Source organism: Dipteris shenzhenensis, chromosome 27, assembly GCF_047967505.1.
Source record: "Dipteris shenzhenensis isolate YYH24624 ecotype China chromosome 27, Dip_SZ_1.0, whole genome shotgun sequence".
Taxonomy (NCBI): domain Eukaryota; kingdom Viridiplantae; phylum Streptophyta; class Polypodiopsida; order Gleicheniales; family Dipteridaceae; genus Dipteris; species Dipteris shenzhenensis.
Window position 1 is genome coordinate 49,365,946 of NC_141622.1, and position 8,786 is coordinate 49,374,731.

At 46.3% G+C, this 8,786-nt stretch overlaps 2 pseudogenes across 1 annotated transcript; both read left to right on the plus strand.

The window, feature by feature from the left end:
- Positions 1-5,663, plus strand: part of LOC147884427 (uncharacterized) — a 39,515-nt pseudogene extending 33,852 nt beyond the window's left edge.
- A 476-nt stretch (positions 5,664-6,139) lies between these two features.
- Positions 6,140-6,856, plus strand: LOC147884428 (uncharacterized; annotated as a pseudogene). Its single transcript, XR_015543630.1, has 2 exons — positions 6,140-6,288; positions 6,395-6,856. The product of XR_015543630.1 is annotated as an uncharacterized LOC147884428 (transcript).
- The last annotated feature ends 1,930 nt before the right edge of the window (positions 6,857-8,786 follow it).

Genomic DNA, 8,786 nt, shown 5'->3' on the forward strand with positions numbered 1-8,786 from the left:
ATTGATGAGACAACGTTGGACTGTTGGACATTATCCGCTACAATTGATCACACAGTAAAAGCCCTGCACAATTAAGCATATAGCCGTGGATCATGAGCTATAGTTGATCACATAGCCCAAGATGCTTGGAATTGATCGCGTCCTTGAGTTGCGGGACTACAGAAAGACGACAAGGAATTCGTTTGAAGAAACATCAGGAAAATGAATTAAATAGGCAACTCTCCCTAGAAGGTTGCCGCCATACCTCCTCCATTGCATCAAGTTCCATCAAGAGATAAGGTAGAACTGCCAACGAAGCTTCATTAGGAGAATGTAGAAGGAAAATGAAGTGAACTGTGCCAACTTTGAGAGATGGAGGAGAACAGATTGAACTTTAAGCGTCACGCATAACATAAGTGCGTTATTCTGAACTCCCAAGCTAAATGACCATTTGGATTAGAAAGAGCTCGTAAACATTGATAATATTAGGACTTGCAAATTTTCTCTCAAGAAACGATTCAATACAACACAAGGCTGCTCTGCTTAACTCCCGCTCCCCTTCTATAATCTAATGAAAATGGCTGAATAAGTTTCCAGATCGGAAGCGGCTCTAGTTCTAGATTGTCTATGGGAAGGCTTAAAATCTTGGAACAGGTAGAGGCATAGCCACACTTCCGGGCATCCTAGTAAGACGTGGAACATTCTTCTTGGACTTGGTTAATCCAGTCTGCTGGGATGTAGGAACTCGCAGATATATATGTTCATGTTGTTGGTTTCGCATCATTATGTTGGGACTGAGCTCAAGCTCTTCTATCGTATCTTTATGTGAGCTACTTAAAGTCTCTTCTATCACTCACTGTGAGGAAAGCTCGAAGAGGAAACTCTTTGCAGAATTGGTTGATTGAAACATAAGGAAGTTCTTGTGTTCGGAGTCAAAACTACAGGAATGAAGAAGACTGTCGCGAAGAAAGCCAAAACGCTCATCGCCGAAATCAGTAGTATGCCTTAGTTGAAAAGAGGAGGTAGAGGTAGGGAAAAGGGCACTAGAGTCTACCGGGCAGTCTCACTCCAGCTCTCCGTGCATGAAACCTGCGATGCTATCATGCCCTCAGAGCGTATATCAAAGTTTTGGCTTGGCTATACGAAGCCCAGCTCGGCTTGGAATCATAAATCAAACCAGCCGCAGAAGAAGGTCGAGAGAGTAGCAGGGAGAAAGAAGGATTGATAGCATAAAAACTAAAGAAAAACTAATAACTAAAGGGAGAGGATGATGATCGAACCGCGCAGCCAAGAGAACCTTGCTCAATAGCCAGCCGCTGACCAAGCCGAGGGTACGCACTGCTACAACATACAAATACGCGTAGAACTCCAGAGTGCCACCGAACGACTCCATCGAACTATGCACGTCCAAAGAGACCGCCCGAAGCATAAACTACTGAGGCAGGCACCTACGAAGGAGATACCATAGGGCTGAGATCCACTACCTCGCCTCCAGAACCGCGCAGCCAGGAGAACCTTGCCCAATAGCCAGCCGCTGACCAAGCCGAGGGTACGCACTGCTACAACACACAAATACGCATAGAACTACAGAGTGCCTCCGAACGACTCCATCTCACGAGCTCACCCGAGCAACACGAAGCCAACACAGGCTATGAAGCTGAGAAACGAAGGAAGACCATAACCGGGATTTAATAGACAAGCAGTATGTTTCGCCTATATTTAAAGGTGCAGTTGGCTTTTTACCGATGGCTTTTCAAAAGCTTTCAAAGCTTGGCTTTTTACGCAGATGGCTTTTCAAAAGCTTTCAAAGCTTTTGGGCTTTCAGAATTTAAATCTAAGGGTGTATATTGTGCCATGTGGAAGCACAGGATTTCAGAATTTGAAAAAACGTCCTAGTGCTGGTAATGAATGGCTCTCACATTTCCAATCTACTTCCCTTCAAGCCGACCCTCCTGTTAGAAATCGACCAACAGAGGGTACGCATAGCGGAAGACTGATAGAATAGCCTAGGAGATCACATGGTGTGGTGTGTGGGGAGTGGAATTATGGTTGGATAGATACGTGTTTCTAAAGGTTAGAAACGTTAGAACGTACGTCGTACAGCGCCATTTCCGACGCCACAAGCTGCTCGATGCATGAAACCTGCAACGTGTGTTGATCTTGGAGCCCTGTGTGCTTTCAGCCTGTGTCCTCAGCAAAGTTGAGTACTTGCCTTGGATTTTGTGGAGACCTGCGTGGAGAGCCCTGCAAGCTACGTCAAATTTCAACGCAATCTTCTGCAAGTTGCGTCTGATTTCAACGCTTCAGCCTTGGCCCTTTTGCGTGGACATTGGAGGGAAGCTTCAAGTCACAACCTTCACAGGTAATTTCGATACAAAGTATCACCCCCTGAATACGTTTCTCGTCACACATGGCTGCTATTGCGTCACTTGCTGTTTTGTGTTCGTTTGGGGCTGCTCTGTTGGGCTGGTTTGGGACTGCTCTATTGGCTGAGTTGGCTTCTCTCATTTATTGGTAGAGGGCTGCTCTCATGTACCACTGTTCACTTCCATGCATGATGTTGCATGCAGGTGAGGGCTTCTTGAATTGGAATCTGCTGTCTAGCAGACTTTTTCTGAGGGTGACAAGTTTCTGGCATTTGCTATCCAGCAGCCTTGGAAACTATGCTGTCGTGCACACTTCTGCAATGTAATGTGTTTTATTTTTTGTGCTGCTGCCATTGTTTTCTTTTATATATTTTTTCCAACTCAAGTTTGAACAGCAGCTACCAGCCTACCACTATCAATAATCATCTAATTCCCTCTTTTAAAATTCTATTGCAGCTCAGCAGCATGCCGAAACCTGTGAATCCCCTATGGAGCGCCCACACCACTATACTAGACCCAAATCCTTTAATGGGGACAGGTGCAAAGGAGTGGAGATGTAATTATTGTGGAGAGCCTGCCACGAGCTCGGTGACACAATCGATTCGCCATCTATCGGGCCTTGGTGGCAGAGGCATTGGCGGATGTCCTAAAGTTCGCCCCAATCTTGCACAAAATTATTACAGACAATCCACTCCATTTTCGTGAGCCTAATTCCTTGGATAGAGCTGCACAAGAGGAGAGTTTGATAGAGGGTCTGGATGACGAGGCTGCAGATTCCACAGCTTGTGGGGAGTCTTCTCCAGTAGAGAGGAGGGCTTGTGGTGAGTCTTCTCAGGTAGAGAAGAGGGCTAGCACAGCTCCTAGTCCTCAGTCTGTTCCATCTTCATCTAGAGGTCACACTACAACTATACCAGGTTCATTGACTTCAAAGAGTTGGCAGAAAGAGCGACAATGCATTGCAGATTTTGAGATTGGCAGGACAATCATTGAATGTAATTTTGCTTTCAATGTTTTGAACACTCCACAGTGGAAGAGAATGATTAAGGCAGTTGCAGCTGTGGGGCCTTCAGACACATGGACAGGGGTTCCCTACAAGGTGATGCGCACCACTATGCTTGATGAGGAGATAGCTAGGATCAACAAAGCAATTGATCCCATTAAGGAGGGATGGAAAAAGTTTGGTTGTAGCATTCTCTCTGATGGTCGGAGTGACGTTCGGAGGAGGGGCATTCTCAACATATTAGTCCTCTCATGCCTTGGCACATACTTCTTGAAGGCTGTAGACACAGGGAAGTGCGGTGTTAGCACTACAGGAGAGGCTTTCTTCACATCCGCGAGGCTTTTATTGAGGTGGGTCCTGAGAATGTGGTCCAAGTCATAACAGATAATGCAAGTAACAATGTGAGGATGGGCGAGCTTGTTGAGCAAGAGTTTCCATCCATTGTATGTGTTGGAATGGTCACCTCCCCATCTGTAAGCCCCCATATGAGGAGAGCATGGGGGCAGTAGACCTGGAGATAATGGGGCTGCCACATGGGAAGCACATGAGCTGTCATGTGGACAGCACAAGAGACCTTGTGCAGGAGAGATGGCAGGGGCATGAAGCCCTGGATCTGACCTGGCAAGACGGAATTACAGAGCAGGCGTATGGACTGCAACAGGGCCCTGTAAAGGGCGCGATGATGTCAACAATAGTATGGACATGTACGGGGTGGACATGGAGCCGGCAAAGGGCTGCAGCATGGCGGGATTTGTGGACAGGCTGATGGGCCTGCAACAGGCCTTATACGTTGTGTAATATGATGGGGCAGGGATCACCTTGGATCAGCCAAGTGATAAGGCTGGTTGGGGCTGGTTGAGCCAACCAACCAGGCCGTGGAAAGGCTGGTCAAAAGGGCTGGGCCCTGCACAATAAAACAAAGGGCTCTTGCCATGGTTTTGAGCTCCAGGAGGGGCCAGGAAAGTCGGCCAAAGAGGGAGCAGAAAACCAACCAGCAGTCGGCCATTTTGGGCATGCTGGGTCGGTCCAAATACCAGCCCTCTAGGCCTATATAAGGAGGGCATTCAGCCCTCAGTTATCATCCAGCCAAGCAGCTTTGGGAGGAGCAGAAAGGAGCAGCATATCCACCATCCTTGGGCCTCTACACAGGAAGTGAAGGAGAGAGGTGTTGCTGCAGACTTAGCTCCAGGGAGAGGCTGAACCTAGACTGTCTTCTAGGGCAGAAGGTTGCTGAGATCATCATCACTTGGAGCAGCAGTTGGGGAGCAGACAGCAGCAGCAGCAAGCCCACCCTTGGACCTACACACAGGAGGAGAAGGAGGCTGACATAGGGCTGCAGACTGAGCTCAAGGTGCTGCCCACCTAGGCTGGCTTCCGGACAGCAAGGTGGAAACGATCTAGACAGAGTCTACATATGCTTGAGGTGGAGCACGCGGGCTCAGAGATCTATAAGTGCTTGGCATCTAGTAGGAGAACCTGTTGGTATTGTAGCCTGTTACTTTGTGGACGGATGGAGATATAAAGAGTTGCTTCTATATTTGTTTCTGACCATTGTCCATTTACTGGCTTGCACATCTATGCACATTAAGTTAAGAAGTCTGTGATTCCACACCCCACACTACATTGTGTGAGCTCCTGGGCATTACTATCAGTCTTCTGCTGTGCATACCCTCTGTTGGGTCATTTCTAATAATATGGACACCTTGTGCTTCACATTGCCTAGATCTCCTCATGGAGGACATAGGCAAGCTTCCATGGATTGCTACTGTCATGCAGGATGCTACTACCATTACCTCCTTTAAGAAGAAAAACCGAAGGCATTGACTATTTTCAGAGAGCATTGTACTCTTGATATCATTCGGCCATCGAAGACACGCTTTGCCTATATGCACATTGTGTTGGAGCGTCTTCTTGCCATACATGCAGCCCTCCGACAGATAGTTGTGTCACAAATGTGGTTGGAGTGGAATGACTTCTTCGGTCAGAGAGCATGGCAGTTCAAAGGATGTGCTTGGATCATGCATTTTGGAGTGATATGCAAGCCATAGTGAAAGCCCTTCATCCTCTCTTTGTTGTCTTGCGGATATCTGACATGGAGGGAAGCACTCTTAGCCTTGTTACTCACTTTATGGATCAGTTGCGAGCCTCCCTAGAGCAATGTGACACACTCACACCTTCGAGGTAAGCGTTTCATGTTTTTTCCCTATATTAATAGTATTATAGTTTTATGCTTTTTGAAAGCTGAATCTTAGGGTTTACTAATGCTGGATGGGGTATTGACAATTATAGGCTGCAAGAGATAAGAGACCTTGTTGAGAGTAGATGGAGGTGGATGTGAAGGCCTATCCATGGCCTTGCAAATATGTTGCATCCACTCTTCACGTCTCACGGAGCTATTCAAGAAGCCCACATTGCTTGCAGACAAAGATGCATACTTTTTCCGTGTCTATAATGACGACCGTGCAGTTGGAGTCTGACTCGCAGTTGATGCAGTACATAAACAGTATGGGTGTTTCCTTCTCTCGACCCACTTCGAGAAGAAAGGAGTTTTGTGTGAAACCGTTCGAGTGGTGGGAGACGTACGGGTACTCTCACTCCTCAATTGGCGAGTTTGTGCTCTTCTTGTTTTGTCACAGGTGGGGATTAGAATTTAGGATCTTCAATTGTTTTACAATACTTTTATAATATTATTTTATGTAACTATAGTATGGTTAATAGTTATTGCTTTAGCCTTTGGCACTTTGCATTGATCAAGATTCAACATTAATGTCCATGGCAATAGGAGTACTCAGCAGGGGCATGTGAAGAAACTGGAGCTCTTACTCCCTCATCCATACAAACATAAGAAACAAGTTGACCACGAGCCAGCTTGAGCGACTTGTATACCGTCGTGCCAACTTGAAGCTTGTCAGAAAGTTGAAGGCATTGGAAGTTTCTATGCAGGTATAGTAAATGTTATTAGTTAAGCAAAAAATGGTTACAGTTTGAACAATGTTCAAGAAAATAGAGTATGTAATCCATCAATTTTTGAATTGGAATCTGTTTGCAGGTATATCCCACTACGATTGACATCAACAAGTAACGTGCGTATACTCCATTGCAAGATGATGAGCAGATATACGCACAGCTCCATAGGGAGCTTGAGACCATTGACAAGCATGTCACTCGTTCACGTCATAGAGCTGTAGTTACAGCATTGAGAGGCAAAGGCTTAGGTAGAGGTCGTGGACGAGGACGTGGATGTACTCTTCGACGTGGTTTAGGAGGATCTCAAGGAGGAGTGAGGACTTATTCTCGTCAAGGCAACGAGCAGAGAGCCAGTACTTCACAGTCCTTGACAGATGGGGAGGTCTCCTTGCTAGATGATGAGGCGTTGTTTCTGGGTGAGTTAGACTCAAAGCAAGATGACATTGATGTGGCTGTAGTGGAGCCACAATATGATAGTGAGGGCAATACTATCACAAATGGGGATTTTAGATCCAGTGAATCATTTGATGAGGATGAGCCTTGAGTCATGAGTAGTTACTAGTAGTGTGTATTACTTGGCACTACTTATTTTTCAGCTTGAGACTTCTCTTCTCATTGTTAGGACTCGAGTCTAACACATGTCTTTTGAGTTCTAAGTCATGATTCATATTGATACTTTTAACTTTACTCTTTATTATGCATCATGCTGCATGTATGATTCATGGTACTACAGTCTATTTACTTTTCAGTTTTAAGTTTTTACTTTGAATGTTGATAGTTGTAAGTACTAACTTCTAAGTAGATTTATGATTCATCATTCATTATTAGTTGCAATACTTTGAAGTTCTAAATTTAATTTGTAAAAAGGATTGAACTTTGAAATTTTCCGTGTAGTATATTGTATGATGTATCATGTATGTTCTAGTAATAAGTGCAATGTGCATGGGCCATGTCACATGCAGCATGATGCATCTCAGTATCTACTATAACTAATAAGATATCTTATATATATATATTTGTTTAAATTTATATGTTTCTAAAGTTTCTTAGGTACTTTAGGTACTCGACCCTAAAATGTACCTAACGTTTCGTACCTAATGTTTCTGACAACCATGAGTGGATTCACAGACTCCTTAACTTAATGTGCATCAGATAGATATGCAGACTCATCAGTAGACAATGAACTAGCAAGATATAGAAACCACCAAAATAATATATTTCCGCCCAAAGCTATGGACACAATACAAGAGAGATAGATCCAAAGTCCCACCAATGGTGTGGTCCTCTGATCTTACCACAAGGTCCTTCTACTATCTGCCGGATATCTCTAGACTCGAGCCCGCGTGCTCCACCTCGAGCATCTGTAGACTGTGTCCAGAATGATCCTCTCCACCTTGCTGCCTATAGATCAGCCTAGGTGGGCAACCCTTCAAGCTCCGTCTGCAGCTTCTCTAGGTCTCTTGGTCGTCCAAAGTATAGGCTCCAAGATGGGTAGAAGAATTCTCCTGCTGCTTGTGTGAAGGCTGCTTCAGAGAATGAGTGATGAGGGCCTGGAGGCCCTCCTTTTATAGGCCCTTCAAGGGGCTGCAAAAACCGACCAGGCAGACCTAATCTGGCCGGCCAGACTGGCCGACCTGGTCTGCCATAAATGCCCCTTTGGGGTTCTCTTTTCCAAGGCCTTTTGGACCACACTTCAAGGCAGGGGTACAGCCCCTATGCAGGCCTGCCTGGCTGTCTTGTGTGGGCTATAAATATGCCCCCCAGGTTCAGTCCCTTGCAGCCCTCCTTGCTGCTACTCCTGCCCACTTGCGTGCCCACTCTCCAGCCCTAAACCAGGGCCTCCAAACAAGCCCAAAACCTGCTCCACATCTGCACTTATCCATCCTGCACATCTTGCCATAATTGCGTCTCTGTTAGGCCCTTCTCCAACGCTGTACAGAGCCATACACCCTGCAGATGTCAGCGCCATGTGATTGCCTCTTATTATGGGTCCCTTGTGCCGAACTACTGCTTCGCCTTTTGCTGCTGCAGATCCATCCTAGCTACGGGTACCTTCCATCTCTTTGATTCTTGCCCACATGGCAGCCATGCTGCGGCTCATGTGTCAGTCTCTCAAACCCTAGGTTCACCCCCCCATGCTCTCCTCATAAGGGGGCTTACAGATTGGGAGCTGACCTTTCCAACACCCCCTCTCACCGACACATCTCGGCCCCAACACGTCGATGACGATGCTCCAGCCCCAGGTCATAGTCCTTTGGAACACTTCGATTGCGAAATCTTTTCCTAGCTTTTCATCCGCTCCACCAGGTCTGGTTCCGCTTCCGCACACCATCCTGGTACATAGGTCCATCTTTGGTAGCACCTCCTGGCACCACCTTCAGTTACGTTCCCGCCTTCAAACTCGAGCAATCCAACCGCCACGACCTTGCAGTTCCTGTTGTCCCCCTCATAATGAGTGAACAACTTGGAGTCTT